This window comes from Falco peregrinus, chromosome 1, assembly GCF_023634155.1.
Source record: "Falco peregrinus isolate bFalPer1 chromosome 1, bFalPer1.pri, whole genome shotgun sequence".
NCBI lineage: Eukaryota > Metazoa > Chordata > Aves > Falconiformes > Falconidae > Falco > Falco peregrinus.
The window spans coordinates 130165549-130181334 of NC_073721.1; the positions used below are offsets into that span (position 1 = coordinate 130165549).

General features: G+C 43.2%; 1 protein-coding gene across 7 annotated transcripts in view; it reads right to left on the reverse strand.

Annotated features, from left to right (window-relative positions):
• The window catches only part of CSNK1G1 (casein kinase 1 gamma 1), a 108240-nt gene that overhangs the window by 71742 nt on the left and 20712 nt on the right, over nucleotides 1-15786 (reverse strand). The gene's annotated exons all lie outside the window — the stretch shown is intronic.

Below are 15786 nucleotides of genomic sequence, written 5' to 3' on the forward strand. Positions count from 1 at the left end.
GGAAAACTGGAAAAGTAGGTCAAAATTCTCTGTTTCAGTTTAAAGTTGGTAACAGCATTGACAAAGCTGGCTGCAGACTACAGCAAGCAGGTGCACGTCATGTCAGATGTCCCACACTTGGGAGATTCTTTCCAACCTCAAAGGGTACAGATGTCTTACGAGTTGCTTCTGTTGAATCATTTGACCCAACAATTTAATCTTTAGCTTGTGCAGTTAATTTTGTTCTGTGCTTCATGGGTGGAACAAATGCCTTACAAGATGAGGCATACAAACAGTATTCAAGTCTACATTGCTGGGAAGGGAGAAGGATGGACAACTGCGGATCACTACACTCATTCGTTACTTGTGAATGCACAGGACTGTCAAGCTGACATCCTACAATTACAGTTTTTAGAGAAAGGGACGAACCTAAACGAACTCATAACCATTTTCCATCCTAGGGAAGTGAATTTCCATGAAGTCTTTTCCTTGAAGACCTTGTGAACACGCTAAAACATGTTAATTGTATAATCTTCAACTAAATGTGTTGGTAACATCTTTTTCCAAATGAGTCCTGGTTGATCGTTTCACCAAGAGCAATCCAAGCACCCATTCTGTAAGTTCATTCCTGAACTTTGTTCTCAATACCCTCTATGCAAGCAGAGCATGAAAGCCAAGAATGCTAGGGAGGGAAAAAGTAATTTCGTTAGTAATTTAGTTCTTCCACAAGAAGAGAGTCAAAACAAAGAGCAGACCACTTTTCAGGGAAGTGGTTTGTGTGATGCAAGCTAGACTCATTGACTTCTCTTCCCCACTTGAGTTAAGCCAAACATGCCAACAACCATGGATGCATATTCCTACATATGTAACAAAGCACCACAGACCATAATCTGTCAGAAAAAAAGGGTTAATGCTCTTTATGAAGAGTTTGATTATGCTGGAACAGCTAAAAGAACAGTTGAACACTTGAAAAAAATTAAGAAAATCCCCTAATGAAACCTGAGCTTTGCATATTTTAAGTTTTTTTTTAGCCTAGGAAAAGACTGATAAGCAACTGCCAGATCAGCTCCCCTCTATCTTCTGAGGCTTGCCAGACACACATCCCTCTGCGTAACAGCCTGACAGAGTGCCAAATCCCCGCTTGTCAGCAGCAAGCACCTCTGGATGACGCAGGTGTCCAGCCCACACACAGCTGCCTGCACACCACCAGCCCCAGCGCGGCATCCTCAGCATCCCCAGGAGTCCTGCAGCCCCTGCTGTGCTGCTGCCCCAGGAGGGAACCGTCACATCCACAAAGTTTTTGAGATCTACTTCCTGATACTATGGTAACTGACCCCAGCTTTAAAATTCAACGTTTGAAAGGCTTCTCAAAGACTGGCATAAAGCCTGACATTTAGGATACCAACTCTGCTTGCAAAGTAGGGTGTGTAAGGCCATGTAAGATCAGATTCCAGCAGAAATAGATATTTATGGGGATTCTAAAGAGGAAATGAGAAAATCCTGGCAGTTGCAAAGGGCCTGCAACAGACCCGGGGCAGGATGAGAACCCTGCAGACGTTCTCTTCTCTGATAACCAGGCATCACAGATACCTGGACTTTTTAATCTTAAAAGACCAGGTTTCTTAAAAGCAAAAAGAGAGCCGCAGATCTACCTACACCATGCACTTCCTTTCAGGCAATGGATCTGAAGAAGAAAGGGGCAAAGCCTACCAGAGAAGGGATGACTTCTAGACAGCCATGTACATCTTCAAGGAATAATCCACATCAGGCAGACTCAGGTGCATCCATGATGGTTGATGGAAGTAGTTTGCCATTATTGAAACAACAATGAGCAAAGTCCTTGACAAGACCACCACCGCAGCCTGGGCTCTGGAGCAGGCTTGTATCACTAGCAGCAACAACATTTTTGCAGATTTATAGCATAATTTAACACAGATGCGCCTCAATAGTCTACCACTGTTTCATCTGCACACTGCCTGGAAAGGAAAAGAAGCCTGGAGGATGAATTGCAGACAGGTTCAGAGAGCTTGAAAAGACTAGTAAATTTGGCGGTTAAACACAAAAAAATGCCCCTCTGCACTATCCAAACCATGAAGTGCTTTTTTCTTTCAGGAAGGAATGCAAGTATCAAGTTCAGAGCCAACACAACTTGGTGTGCGTGTGTGGGGTGGGAAAAGCCTCTTACTAGAAGAAAAGTCCTCGTGAACTTGAGGAGACAGGGTCAAAGAAAACTTGCGACCCCTTGACAGCAAGGGGTAGGTACAAGCTGTGTTAGTGAAACCCAGCTTGAGATGACAGACAGCTCTGACGAACTCAGAGGTGTAAGAAATATTTAGCCATGCATCAAGAGGAACACAAGCACTCATCAGGTATGTGGTTTCCCCTGTGGAAGGACACATTTGTGTCGAGTGCCACCCAATAAAATGTCATTACAAACCAGCAGTGAAGCGGGATTCAGATGTAGGATCTCTGTGCCCTGATTTGAGAAGAGCTCCAGGTCCCCAGACTTGGCTTGTGGCTCCTCTGTCCCACCAATACCAAGGGTGCCTCAAAAAGCTGAGGACAAACAAGCAGAACAGTTTCTTGGTTGCATCAGATCAGAATGACACCAAACCTTTGCCAAGGCTCACAGCAGCTCTTAAAATGAGCTTCAGACATGACAGGCCAGATTCAGGACCTCAGCCTCTGAAAGCAGGTTAAGTAGAGACCTGGAACGATGCTCACCAGCAGTCTGAAGCAACAGTGCACCCTCTGCTTGGTGTTAATCAACACATAGATAAAACGATGCCCAGTGCATAGCTGCAAAGATCAAAAGACTGCTAGACAGGGAAAAGAACGTGCTGTGTCTTGTTGGTATAAAACAACACGTTGAAGCCACTGAACATTTGCACCTGATGGCTCAGAAGCAGAGGAAAACTAGTCTGGCCTCTCACAGCACAGAGTGCTAAATACAGGTATAAGGGCTCCATCAGTGTCCAAGTGTCCGCTACACAAAGCGGCAAAGCCTTAGAGAAAATACCACTTCCACACAAGAGGAGTAACACTATGAAGGTGCATAGAAATAGGTGCCTGCAGAAACAGAGCTTTATGCAAGTATCTCGTTCAGTGCAAGCATTTAGGCACTGAGTGCCAACATGCCATTAAGTCAGGCAAGATTCATCCCAGCTTAGGTGTGTCCTCCAGGGATGAATACCAGCAATTAGCCAAAGCACATTTGGCTGTAAGAGACCATGTGCACTCACATTCTACTGTGGGGACACATTCGGTACCACAGAAACTGCAGAAGTTGCTTTTTACCACTGCACAGCCTCATACAAAGAAAGGACAAAAAGAGAAACTTGTAAGAAGGGAATGTGACCAAGAACAACAGCTTAGGTGGGTAAAAGTCACAAGTATACTCTGTGCAACCTGTGTACCTAAACTTTAAGGCCCAGACTGGCAGGCAAAGCCCATACGCCCCATAGAAAATGGGGAAGCAGACAACTCTGCCAAGTCCACATGATTCCATCCCACAGACTATTGATGTTGCCCAACAGACTTGACTTGGTCCCTGTCTCCAGGTTGCTTATCACCAGAAACTCCTTGTAACAGCTGGTTAATGAAATGGAAACACACTGATGTAAGAGATTGTGAGCTGGAATATCAGCATCTCTTTTAAAAAAAAAAAAGTAATGGTGATGCCAAAAGGAGAGACAAATAGTGTATTAAAAAGAAAACACAAGAAAATGTGATACTTCATGCTTCATCATATATGTCTTTTCATTCTTGAAAATCTAATGAATTTCACCTTCTCCTTACTTGAAGATACTGTCTTTTCTGGCAGTCACAGGACAGAGGATCAGACCATGCTGTCACTTCATATAATTAGATGTTCGACAGGAATTCAACTGACATTACCTACATATTTCACTTGCGACTAAGCTGTCTCTGGAAGAGGAAAACATGTACCTGAGTCCCATATACAGACAGAAGTCTCCCACAGCCTTTAACATGCTGTTTATTTGGAGGCAAACTGCTGTCAAATGGGTGAGAAACCCTGTAATCATGTGCAGAAGTGAAAGAGCACAAGGTAGCTGAAAAGGTAAGAACCAAGACTCCTGAGTAATAAATTGTGCTCATTTGGGCTTAATAAATATGTCACTTCAGCCTAAGCAAACACATCTCAAAGCTGCTACAAGGAAGGGGCAGCAGCTGCCAGCACCCCAACTCCCTGCCATCGCCTCATTCCATCCCACCCTTCCATTTTTTGCAGGGTAAGGTTTTTACTGGTATAGCTCACTTCCGTTAAAAACTGACAGAGCTTAATATTTAAGGCACTGTTACACTCAAAGCCTGAAATCTGCTGCAGCAATTTGTCTTCCCTTCCCATTATGGGATTATAAAACCCCCATGAAGTCAGCACCGCAGCTGTGTTACAGCCTCCAAACTAGCTGTGAAAAAACCCACCTATCCTACGGAGTAGCATCCTTATGGCATATAAAGAACAACCTTTTCTCTTCTGAGATTTAAGATTCCCTTTTTTCAGATCTCCCAACTGTGTATCCTTCTGAAGCAGTTCAGCTGTCAGATGAGATTGATCCAGATAGCCTATGCAACTGAAAAAATGCCAAGGATTACGCACAGGCCAAGCAGGAGAGGTACCACCCCCTTGCATGAGGGCCAAAAGCAGCTTAGGAGCTCTGTGATCGTTTTGTGAAATGTCTCTTGCCTTTATTTAATTTATTTTATTTTTATTTATTTTTAAACAAAGCAAAGGTTGCTCCTTTTGCTTGCAGCTACGAGCTGCCTCCTCCCCAGTGCAAGGTACAGGCTTGGTTACTGGTTTTGCTCTGTGCCTGCAAGTGGCAAGATGGGCTACACCCAGACAAACATCATAAACTCCATAAGAACCTGCACTTCCCTCAGCAGAGCAATTAGGCATAATAATCCCAAGATACACAGACAGTTGCATTTGTTCACAGAAGGTAAATGTTTGCACCTAGTTACTTCCTCAACTATGCATTGGAAAGCCAAGCAGAAGCCCTCAATGTTCCAGAGAGTAATTACTTTTAAAGCAATACATTGCTTTAAAAGAAACTGTAATACTTGAAGGTTTCTGTTGTTGGTTGTTTTGAGGGGAGGGGAGTGTTCTTCCACAAATCTGAAGGCAGCAAGTTGACAGTGCCTTAAATCTTCACATGCTGGATAGGTGTTTTAGCTTCTTCCAGATTTATTAGCAAGCACTGTCCCATGCCTATCATTCTTCTACCTGTGCTACCCAAGATGCAGCTTCTTCATGAAAATCACCTGTACTGCTAGCCGAGATGAGCTCCATGCACTACGTCAGGCAGAGCAGCATCAGGAGAGGCAGTCTCTCCACATCGACATCCCATGTAAAACCATGCAGCACACTGGGACACAGCTGGGTAGCAAGAGCAGCATATGAGACGGCAACAAATATTCTCTGTTTTCTCATAGACAGTCCTGAGATAAGCTCTGGAGGTTTCTTTTGACTGTGCCCATCCAGCTGACAGCATCCGCCTTCATGCACCATCAAGTTCATCAAATTTCCCCCCTTAACTACACAGTACTTGGACAAATTTAAATTTGCAAAGGATCAGCCTGGTTACAAGACATCACCATCCCTTGCTTGTTCACATTTTTATCCTGAATGCAGGTTCACAAGCACGTGCAGCCAGACATCACCCCACCTTTGCACCAGGTAATGGAGAACATGCCCAAGATGCAAGAGGCTGTTAATGCCCCCAAGGACATCTGGCAATCCACAAAATCCCTGCAAACCCAGAAAAAAAAAGAGCCCTCTGCCTCCACAAAAAGGCAGCCTGAAGGTGGGCAGCAACAGTGTCCCCCCACTCCAAGACCCCAGACCCAGTCCCCCCCACCAGTTGGTGATTCTGCAGCTTGCTAAACAGCCCCATTTTTCAGCCACAAACAATAGCTCCAAAGGCACATCCAGCTTCCACAGTTTATTTTCAGTATCAAATCCAGATGTATTCAGCACTGCCGCTACTCTAAGGTCATGGCAGTGGATTTAATTCATGCCAGCTCCTGCCACTGCTACTGATAACCCTTTATCTGCATCTCAGCACTGTCCCACCACCTGATGCTTATTTCTCAGGTCAAGAAACAGCACCTGGGTAGCAAGTGAGAACCTCTGCTACCTTTTTGCCAGGTCATCTTGCCATTTTGGTTATTTCTGTTCAGATTTGAACTCCCCAGTGCCACAAAAGGATCACCACTGAAGTTATTCAACACTCAAAACAAGGATACTGGATGCCCAAACCACAGCATGTCCAGTTTCGAGCAATGAACATGAGCAGCAGGAACAAAAGCAGCACTGACACAAGTGTTCAATCTCACATTGCATTTGACGGAGCAATGTCAGCCTAAGGAAGTACCATGCAAACTAGCAGGGGAAATAAGCTGAAGAGATGTTTCAGTTTTGGAGAGGTCATTTTACACGACAACTTTTCCTACTTCTCTCCTTTCCCTCGTGTTAAGGACTTTGCATCATTCACTGCCTGGTTCTTCTGTTTGCTGTAAACTTGAGACATGCCTATGTAAAGCAAACATTGTGCCAAAACCAACAAATCTTCCACCCACTTGCGGTCCAGCGATCTATTAGGAAGAAAAGGCAAGGCACATTACCATTAAAACTACAAATACCACCTAGTATCAACAAGAGTGAAGTCTTGTGGTTAACAAAAAGAAATATTTTGCTCCATTCCTCAAGGAATTAAGACTTACACGTTGGCCTTAGCTGTGTTGGTAACCCTGTTTTGCAAGCTTCTAACCCATTCATATGTTTCAATCCCATTTGACAAAGAATTCAAAGACCTTAAATTTCTCCAGCTGTTGTGATAAAGCCAGAAGAGAGCTATTCACTTGTTCCCTCACCAAAAATAATGAAGCACAAGCTCAGTTATCCAGTGCAACACAAAGGAACATACATGGGAGAGGAGTCAAAGCACACAGTACCAGCTAGCTTTGCTGTTGTTCTTCATATATAAAATAAACACACTGGTAACCATATAAGCTTGTTATTCAGCAAGTGAAGGTGAGCACCTGGCAGGTATTTTAAACTGAACCTGGCTACTAAGTTACATAAGATTTAAGGAAGCATGGCAGAAGCTATAGCAAGTGCAGCTCCATGCTTCTGTATTCCCCATCCTATGATGACTTAAAAAATTTGTGACACTGCAGAGAAAAGCCTGAAGATTTCTCAAGAACCAAAACAAGCCCCTGTGATAAGACTAAGGCAACTCAGATGAGTTGGGTGCAAAGAGATTAAAGACACTTTATGGTTTCCCCTGGATTAGCAACAGGGAGAAACTGAAGCCAACACCCAGCAAAGAAACAAACAGTAAGCAAGGAGCAACAATCAGAGGAAGTCCTTGGTTCCTGAAGTTGGAGGAGAGAGCTATTTGTTCTACCCTTTCACACTCACCCAGACTTAAGAGGCAAGTTTATCTTTTAAAATTAAGTAGAGATGCGACACAGGTACTCTGCAAAGATCTGTAGCCAAGGAAAGCACATCCTGATGATAACATTTCTTTGTCCTGCAACACATGGCCTTGGACCAGCTACAGCTGGCAGATTTCTTCACATTGAGCTTTAGCATTTCTTTCACAAGTACCAATCTTGCTGAGCAGCGAGATAGCAATTTATTCCACTCTACTAGTTTTAATATCATGATCTAAACTAAAACAAGTAGTGAGGATTTTTTGTCCCATGCAGAACCTACCACCTACCCATAGGAGAAGTCAGAGTACTTAAGCTACAGAGCATCTTTCTGTCCTCTGACAGGCATCAACCTCCCATCCAAATCCTTCCCCACTGCCAAATCTTTATTTAAATAAAGGCTGAGCTTCTAAGAATACATATTGCTGAAACCCTGCCTCCCTTGACTATAGATCACCTTTAGGTACTATCTTAGAATGATATTTTTAAGATTAATTACTTCATTACAGTGTCTGTTCCCCTTTCATGCAAACAACATAACCTTGAGAAAACTGAAAAAACAAGCCCAATTCTTCAGCCTACAAGGCAGTTCTTCCACAAGGAAAGGCAGCACCTCTTGACAGCATCTATATACAATGCCCAGTATCTGCCTGTATATCAGGCACTTTTCAAAAGTCATCCTTTGTGGTTTGAAACCTGAAAATGGCTCCATATTCAGCTACAAAATATCCTTCTGAATCACCAGATAGGGAAGAATATTCATGGTATTTCCAGCTTAGTCTTCTCAGTCAGACTGTGAAAACTGGCAGGTGGCACAAGGACATTTCAGATTTTTCGTAAGAAATTAATGCTATGAAAATGCAGGTGCAATCAGAGCATGAGCAAGCACACCAAGACACAGAAAGGACATGTTTGGCCCAAGATTCCATCTTAGGTGGCCAGTAGCAACATCTAGCCAAGACCACAGGAGCATGGAAAATACACAGCAATGCTCTATATTGGAGCGAAAGACCTGAAGACTATTTCATGACCTGCAGTGATACCAATGCAATGACATTGGACTGATTTTCCCTACTTGAATGAACTTGTCCTGCTTTTTTCTGAATCTGTGTAGCCTTCTGCAGTGCTCTGCAGCTTGCATCAAGTGAGGCATCTCATCTTTTTGAACCTGCAACCTTCAGAGCTCATTTGAAGTTAGCCAGCATCCTTGTTCACAAGACCAGCACTATGTCCCCAGAGACAGCATCCCAGGAAAAGTGAAACTCGATACAGTTTCAGCATGGCCAGCTTTGACATCTACATCAGAAAGGTCTTTAAGTGACATTTCCATTGATATGTGAGAGAACAAGAACTGGAAGAATATTGTTTTGTCACAGAAACTGTATAGATTTGTTCTCACTCAGCTGGAGAAGAAGGTTTAGGAGAGAAGGACACTGAGGGCAATCTGACATCTGCTGCCTTTTAAAGGAAATGCTAAAAATTGGATTTCCCAGTATCTGAAGACTCAACATTAAAACGGAAAATAAAACTTTCAGCCATGGAGGTCTGGCCGTCATACCTCTGCAGGACACGTCCCAGGACAAAGTGAAGCTGCACATGGAAAAGGGGACAGTCTACCTAAATACAGTCAAACCCTTGTTTGTGATGGATCACTGTTTGAACACTTTATAAAGTACCAGTCAGATGTTCAACAGCTGCCACAACCTCCCCAGGGGACCTTGCTTCATTACCTGTGCTCTTTAAAGTGATTTACTACAACGCTACAAACCTCTGCTGCTGCTTGAGGAAGAGAAGATGAAAGCAACCATGTATTTGCCTTTAGATATCACTTACCATTACCTGTCATCTGGCTAGGAAGCAAGCAGGTTAGCCCCTATCTGAAGCTTAGCTGCTACTCTTCCATGTGCAAATGTAGCAGAGTACAGCCTGGGACCTCTCACACTAAAGGATTTCTGAAAGAAAATAAACTGCTGGAAGTGGCACCTTCTATCTGAGCACAGCTGAGTTGCAGCCGCCAGCAAACCAGTGCTCATTAGCAGGGCTGCTCATCACAGATTCAACCACACAGGAGTTAGCTTAATTACTGCTCAGACTCTTTTGTTTCCCTTGAAATGCTACCAAACATAGGTGACAATGCCTGCATATCCTCTGACCTTTTTTTAAACACTCGCATGCTGAGAAAATAAAAGGATTAAGATTTTACAGCCCTTCACAGAAATTATTCCCTGGATTACTGTGGTAGGTGCATGCTAGCAGTGGGGGTTTGGTTTTTTTAAGGAAAAGTCAGTTACGCTGTATGACAATTTTTCCAGTTCATGTGCAGATATAAGAAAGCAGTTTATACCCGATTTATGCAGTGATCAGATACATATCTTATCAATTAACAAGTTTAAGTTTTCCTGGTGGGTTTGTTTTTTTTTTTTCCAGGAAAGCAATCAGTGAGACTAAGCATCTGTGTACCACTCAAAAACAGCTTTCACAGATCTATTTATGACAGCACAACCACAGAGTCTGGGTGCGAGTCAAAGCTCCATATGTACTCTGCTTCTGGTTTTGATCTTATAGTAGCTCAGATACATGGTGAGTGTTTAATATCCAATCAACTGCAAGTGCTGAAGGGTTCGAGGTGATAAGGAAGATCCTCAAAACCTTAGAAGTGAAACTACTGAGCATTTACCTCCAGATTTTGCATGACCTGAGGGAAGCAAACAGCAAGCAAACCTTTCTCAGACAGCCATCAGTTTATCCCAGTAACATTTTCTATCCACTTTCCATGCACTTCCTAGTGGCTACCTTCAGGTGAATCCCCAAATGCCTCTGCAAGTCCTCTACAGCAGCCCACGAGTATGAAACACTGCTTCCACATCACAGAGCAGTCCAGACTCCTCCACCCCATCCCCAGGGATGTAACAGACCATGATTAGTCTAGACTACAGCAGACTTAGCAGTTTAACAGCCAGGCTGAGAGAGACGGAAAACTGGAATTAAGCAAAGACTCCAACCCAACAGAGCCTGCTGGAGTCAGCAGCCACAGGTGAGGGTCTTGGCCCTTCAGCTGCAAGGCAGCACCCTGCCTGCAAGGTCCAAGACAGCTTCACAAACAGTACCAGCAGCACACTGGCATGCTGCAACCCAGGGAGCACAGGACAGACAAGCAATGGGAAGCACCGAGTCCAAGTACTCCCAAGCCTGGTGCTGGGCAGGAGGGAGAGGTTTATACCTTGTTTCCCCAGAAATGGGTCAGGCAGAGCACAGCAGTGCCCAAGCATCCCACCACCTCCATACTCCCACGCATCTCATTCTGACCTCCCCTGTTCCCAGCTTCCTGGGTACAAGGAAGGACAGAATGGGAGCCAAAGCCAGGCTTCAGATGTCTCCTTGGAGCTGAAGGAGACAGAGATGAGCTGGTTAGAAGAGCCGAGTAGGCCCCTAGGTTATCAGAACAGCCATGCCTGGTACACACAGGTCAGATGGCTTATCCCATTTAACTCTAGCTACCCTAAAAGGCATCTTTCTACTCCTCCATCCATCAAACACCCTCGGGTCTCTTCATTTCACCAGCTCCAGCACTCATTTGACCTCTCAGTGACCCAGCTCCAGAACTTCACGGGTTTCTGTAAGGTTCCCAAGCTGAATCCCTACTGAGAGGTTAAAAAAAGCCTCAGAGACGGCCTGAGGAAAGGTACAGGTAGCTGGTATGAACCTTTTCAGCAGCAGCAGGTTGTCACACACTGTTGTTCCATTAAATGGACAGCTAAGGAACCTGCAGACAACTGGACATTTATGACTAACACCTCAAAATAAATGCACGTAGTCAAGGAGTACTGCTTCCCCTGTTGTTTGGTGATTTTATGCTATTTTCATATCCTGCATAACAACAGAATGCCAAGAACATAAAGGCTTTCATTTGTGTTAACTGCAGTAGCAACAGCTTTCACTGAAACTGCTGCCACATCTTCTACCCTCACGTGTTTTTGAAACACTGGGATGTAGTACAGCCTCCCTCCACCACCCACCCCACCAGGAGAAAACAGGTTAGGAAATGCTGAATTTCAAAACTGGCAAATATTTACTAAACAAAATAACTCCTTTCCAAAATGTTACCAAATTATCTAGCATGTACTTAAAGGAGAAACAAATGCTACTTGTTGCGCAAGGATGACAACAGCTGGTGGCTGCACTAAAACCCAGCTTATAGCCAGTGAGCACATGGCCCATAGAGCTCATTTCAGCCAGGTATTACTGTATCTCTATGCGCTGGTTTTGAAAATTACTGAAAACACAAACCTGATGCAAGCAGCACAAGGGAAAGGAGTCTGAGGGTAGTTTGAGTACCAGTAGCACATTTTACAAGAGGAAAAGGACACCCAAGTTACCTCCTCCTGCTTAAGCGATGTCAAAATTTTGTGTCAGGCATCTAGAACTTCTGAAAGAGCACTAAAACAAAGGCTAATGTACCAAAGCCCCCATCTGTCAAGACTGGAGCACCCGCACTGTGTCCTGAAGCACTTCCAGCACTAGGTTAGTAGTATTTCCAGCAGAAGTATTTCTAACCTAAACCAGCAGATACTTAGACCTCTGAAACCTTGAAGCCATTTGCAGAGCCACACTTCTTTATGCAATCTCTACTTCTTGGGTATGGACCCTGTCACTAGTATTCTCAGTTAAAGACCAATAAATCTATTCTTGAAGATTATCTGTGCAGCTTTTCATGCATTCAGACTCGTAAAAGCTTTATTGTACCTGCAATAACCACACTGTTCAGAGACTGACTGAAGGTCCAGCCAGGAGACCAGTGTTGCAGCCACCTTTGGCTGTCAGCACACACACTCTCATGTCCAAAGTGCACGATAAAGGGGAAACACAATGGCATCTGGAGCAAGATACCCCTGTGGAGAAGGGAAACGGCACAGCTCTGCTCCGATTTATCTAGCTTCTGCAGACCCAGAGGAGAAAAAAAAAACCAGACCCAAAAAACAGGTATCACATCATTCACCCCCATCAGAAGAGTCCCTGTGCAGTCTTCTTCCATGCAGAGCAGTCTCGGAAGGACAGCACTACTTGAAGCCCTAGAATGGGGATGTTTCAGAGACAACTGCTGCTTGGAGCTCCTGGCAGTCACAATCAGAACTACTCACCTTATGTCCCCCAGTAAAACATCAGGGCACATGAAAAGAGTGAAAAGGGTGAAAAACCAAGACAGGAGTTGGGCGTTTCCCATGGAAATACAAAATAGATTCAATCTAACAAAGCACAAGGGTTGATCACAGAAGACCTACAGGTAGGTAAGAAGCCGAGCTGACAGCCAGAATCCACAGCAGGATCAGCAATATGCCTGACAGGCCATACAGCACTAACTGCCCAAGTCATGACAATTCTCGTAAGACAGCCTGATCTCATCCTTCGCTCCCAACAGTAAATTTATGGAAACATTAAAAACCATGGAAAAGGCCCACAGCATACCACAAAAAGTAAGGATCCATCACTGCTCAAATGGAACTGCAAGGCTTGTACTGGGTTTTTAGCAAGGAAATGGAAATCATGCTGACATACAATTGTTCCACCCCCTTGTTCGCCTTCACACATTTCTTACAGGTCAATTTTAAAGAATTAAGTCTTGTTCAGCTAAACATCTGGTGGCTGTTGCTAGAGGAAACAGACTATCTGCAACATTTGAGCAAAAATAATCAGTTACATAAAAGCCAGACTGTATAAGCAAGAAACAAGCATTTTGCTAGTCTATGAATCTCAAACATTACATGAAACCCTGTGTTTAATTTTTGGGATAGAATACAATGAAGTGAACCCGTATGCACTAAAGAAGCCACAAAGACTTGAGTTTTCTCCAAGTTTACAAGAATATAATCATGCTGTATTGTAATTAACCTTCTAGCTAGCAAATGTTCTAAAGATTTTCCAGAAGCAGCAGAGACAGACGAATTACAGCTTAAAAATGAACCAGTTCAGCTATAGGTGTTTTCAGACTTAGATCAAGTCAGTACAAGTTGAAGAGTTATAGAAGATGGGTTTGGTCATTAACTATTTGAGTTAGGGGCTCCTCCATGCCTAGTGGAATAATATTTTTCCTTAATGCTACAAGAGCACCTTTTTGGTCACTGTCTCCTTCCCCAGGGGTTTATCAGTCTTTGGAGACCAACATCCAACAGCTGAAGCTATGCTGCACTGAACAGGAGGCGTGATTTTGTGGAAGAAGTTGAGAAGAAGCTCTAACAGTATCACCATACAAGTCCCAAAGACCACCTAGAAGCCTTTTAAGGTTACAGATCTTCAACAGGGACTTTACAGATAGATCACCAAGTCCCACAACAGGAGAGGCAGCATTCCCAAGAACATCTCAAGCAGCATAACTCTAATATACTGGAATGGTACTTCATGTTATGTACTTTTCTACAAATAGATATTGCTGTTCTTTGAGGAGAGCTTCAGCACTTAAATAATCCAGAAGCCTGATGGATGACTAATACAACTAGAAAGCTTCACATACAGAAGGATATTTTAGCTATCACACATCATCAGGACTGCTTTCAATACGCAGCCAGAGAACCTGGCCAGTGCACCTCTGCTTAGGGATCCTGAGGCAGGGAACATGCAGATGAAGACATAAATGCTTCCTGAACAAGTAATGAAACAAGTCAGGGTGCTAACTACAGGAGTATGGGCAAGTGAAAGTCATGAAATGGGAAAGCCAGAGCTTCTTTAAATCTTAAATTTAAATATACGGAAAGATAAAAGCAGGCAGGAACGGAATACAAGTATAGGTGGCTTGGAAGCAAGACAGCACCACTTTCCAGTGTCTTGAAACTGATAAAGAATTTCAGTAACGCATTATCAACTTCTACTGCATAAAAAAAAAAAAAGACAAGATGGATCTCCTCTTATCATTTAGCATTCACACTGCCTAGCAGTCTGTGCTAGGAATCCATATCTTTGTAAGTGGCTGAACAGAAAGCAAGGAGGGGAACAAATTAGACATTGTGAGCTGAGTAGAAGCTTTGCTGAAGTGAAAAAGCACGCTATGATCCCAAACTCCATGGAAATATGTTGATCTGATAAAAAAATTCCCAAGATCCCAGACATCTTACAGGAAGGATGAAGAAAAACAAGCCAGTGACTTCAGTCGTGAAAGAAACCCTCCACAACAACTTCAGAGGGTTACCTTTAAGACAAATCATTATAAAATGAAGCACAGTCAGATGACTATAGTCTCCATTGAACTCATGCAAAGATATTAAAAGCACTGTACTGCACCAGTCTGAACTGCTCAAACTAAAGACTTTTCAAACAACTAATAGCACTCCTACTACTGACACACACACAAAAAAATAATCAGTTTTTGTGGATGAGGCTGCAAAATAATTTGAGATACAACATTAAGCAAAACTGAAAACAGTCAGTCTCTGAACAGGCTGAAAGCTACTGAAAGCATGAAACCATTGTCCATCCATCTGCCCCCTTTCAGCTGAAATTACCAAAAGGCAAGAGCTCATTAAGCTTTCTATATATGAAATTCAAAATGGAAATTACAATTTAGAAAGAATTTGTTCTGTCACATCATTTTGTCTAGAAGTAGAACCAGTATTCCCAAAGGACGAGGCACAATTATGGCCCGAAACAAAATGCCCCAACTACTTAAGGAGTATCACTTAGTCTGCACTGGCTTATGTTTGAACAAAAAAGTTTGTCAGTATACATAACATTTGTCCAGAAAGCGAAATCTAGCGCCAGTTTCACTCCTGCAGCACAACCATGTGCAGCAAAAAAACCCACACCCTTGTGCCAAGCAGAGAATTACACCACTCTCAAGGTCATCACTTTTATCAAGTCAGAACACTTGTTGGATTTGTTTACTTCCATCACTATTGCCTGTTTCAGGAAAGCAAGGTATCTATCCACAGTGCAGTCAGTCAAACACTCTCACCTACAAATGTTATTTCTTTTGATTTCTCCATACTGGCGAGGAAAATTTTCCTAACATCTTCAGGTTTGAGTTTTCTGCTTTCTGAGTTTCATAGGTCGGATGTAATAGAATTGGCAACCTAGCCCATATTTTACTTGTCACGCTGGAACAAACGCTTATATACAAAGCACATCAACTCTCCTCCCAGTAATAAAGCACTTTTAGAGAAGCTTCAGTTCACCATGATAGACTCTGGACTCTCCCTGACTTTAACCCTACCCAATTTCCTTGTTGGAGATATTAATCACTGACAAGCAGCATTGCAGCTACCTATTTCTTAGCTCAATACACATGTTTCTAAGAAGAAAGCCAGAGAGAGTAGATTAGGGATGCAAGTTCCCAGAGAAGTTACTTCAGATGAAAAAAGC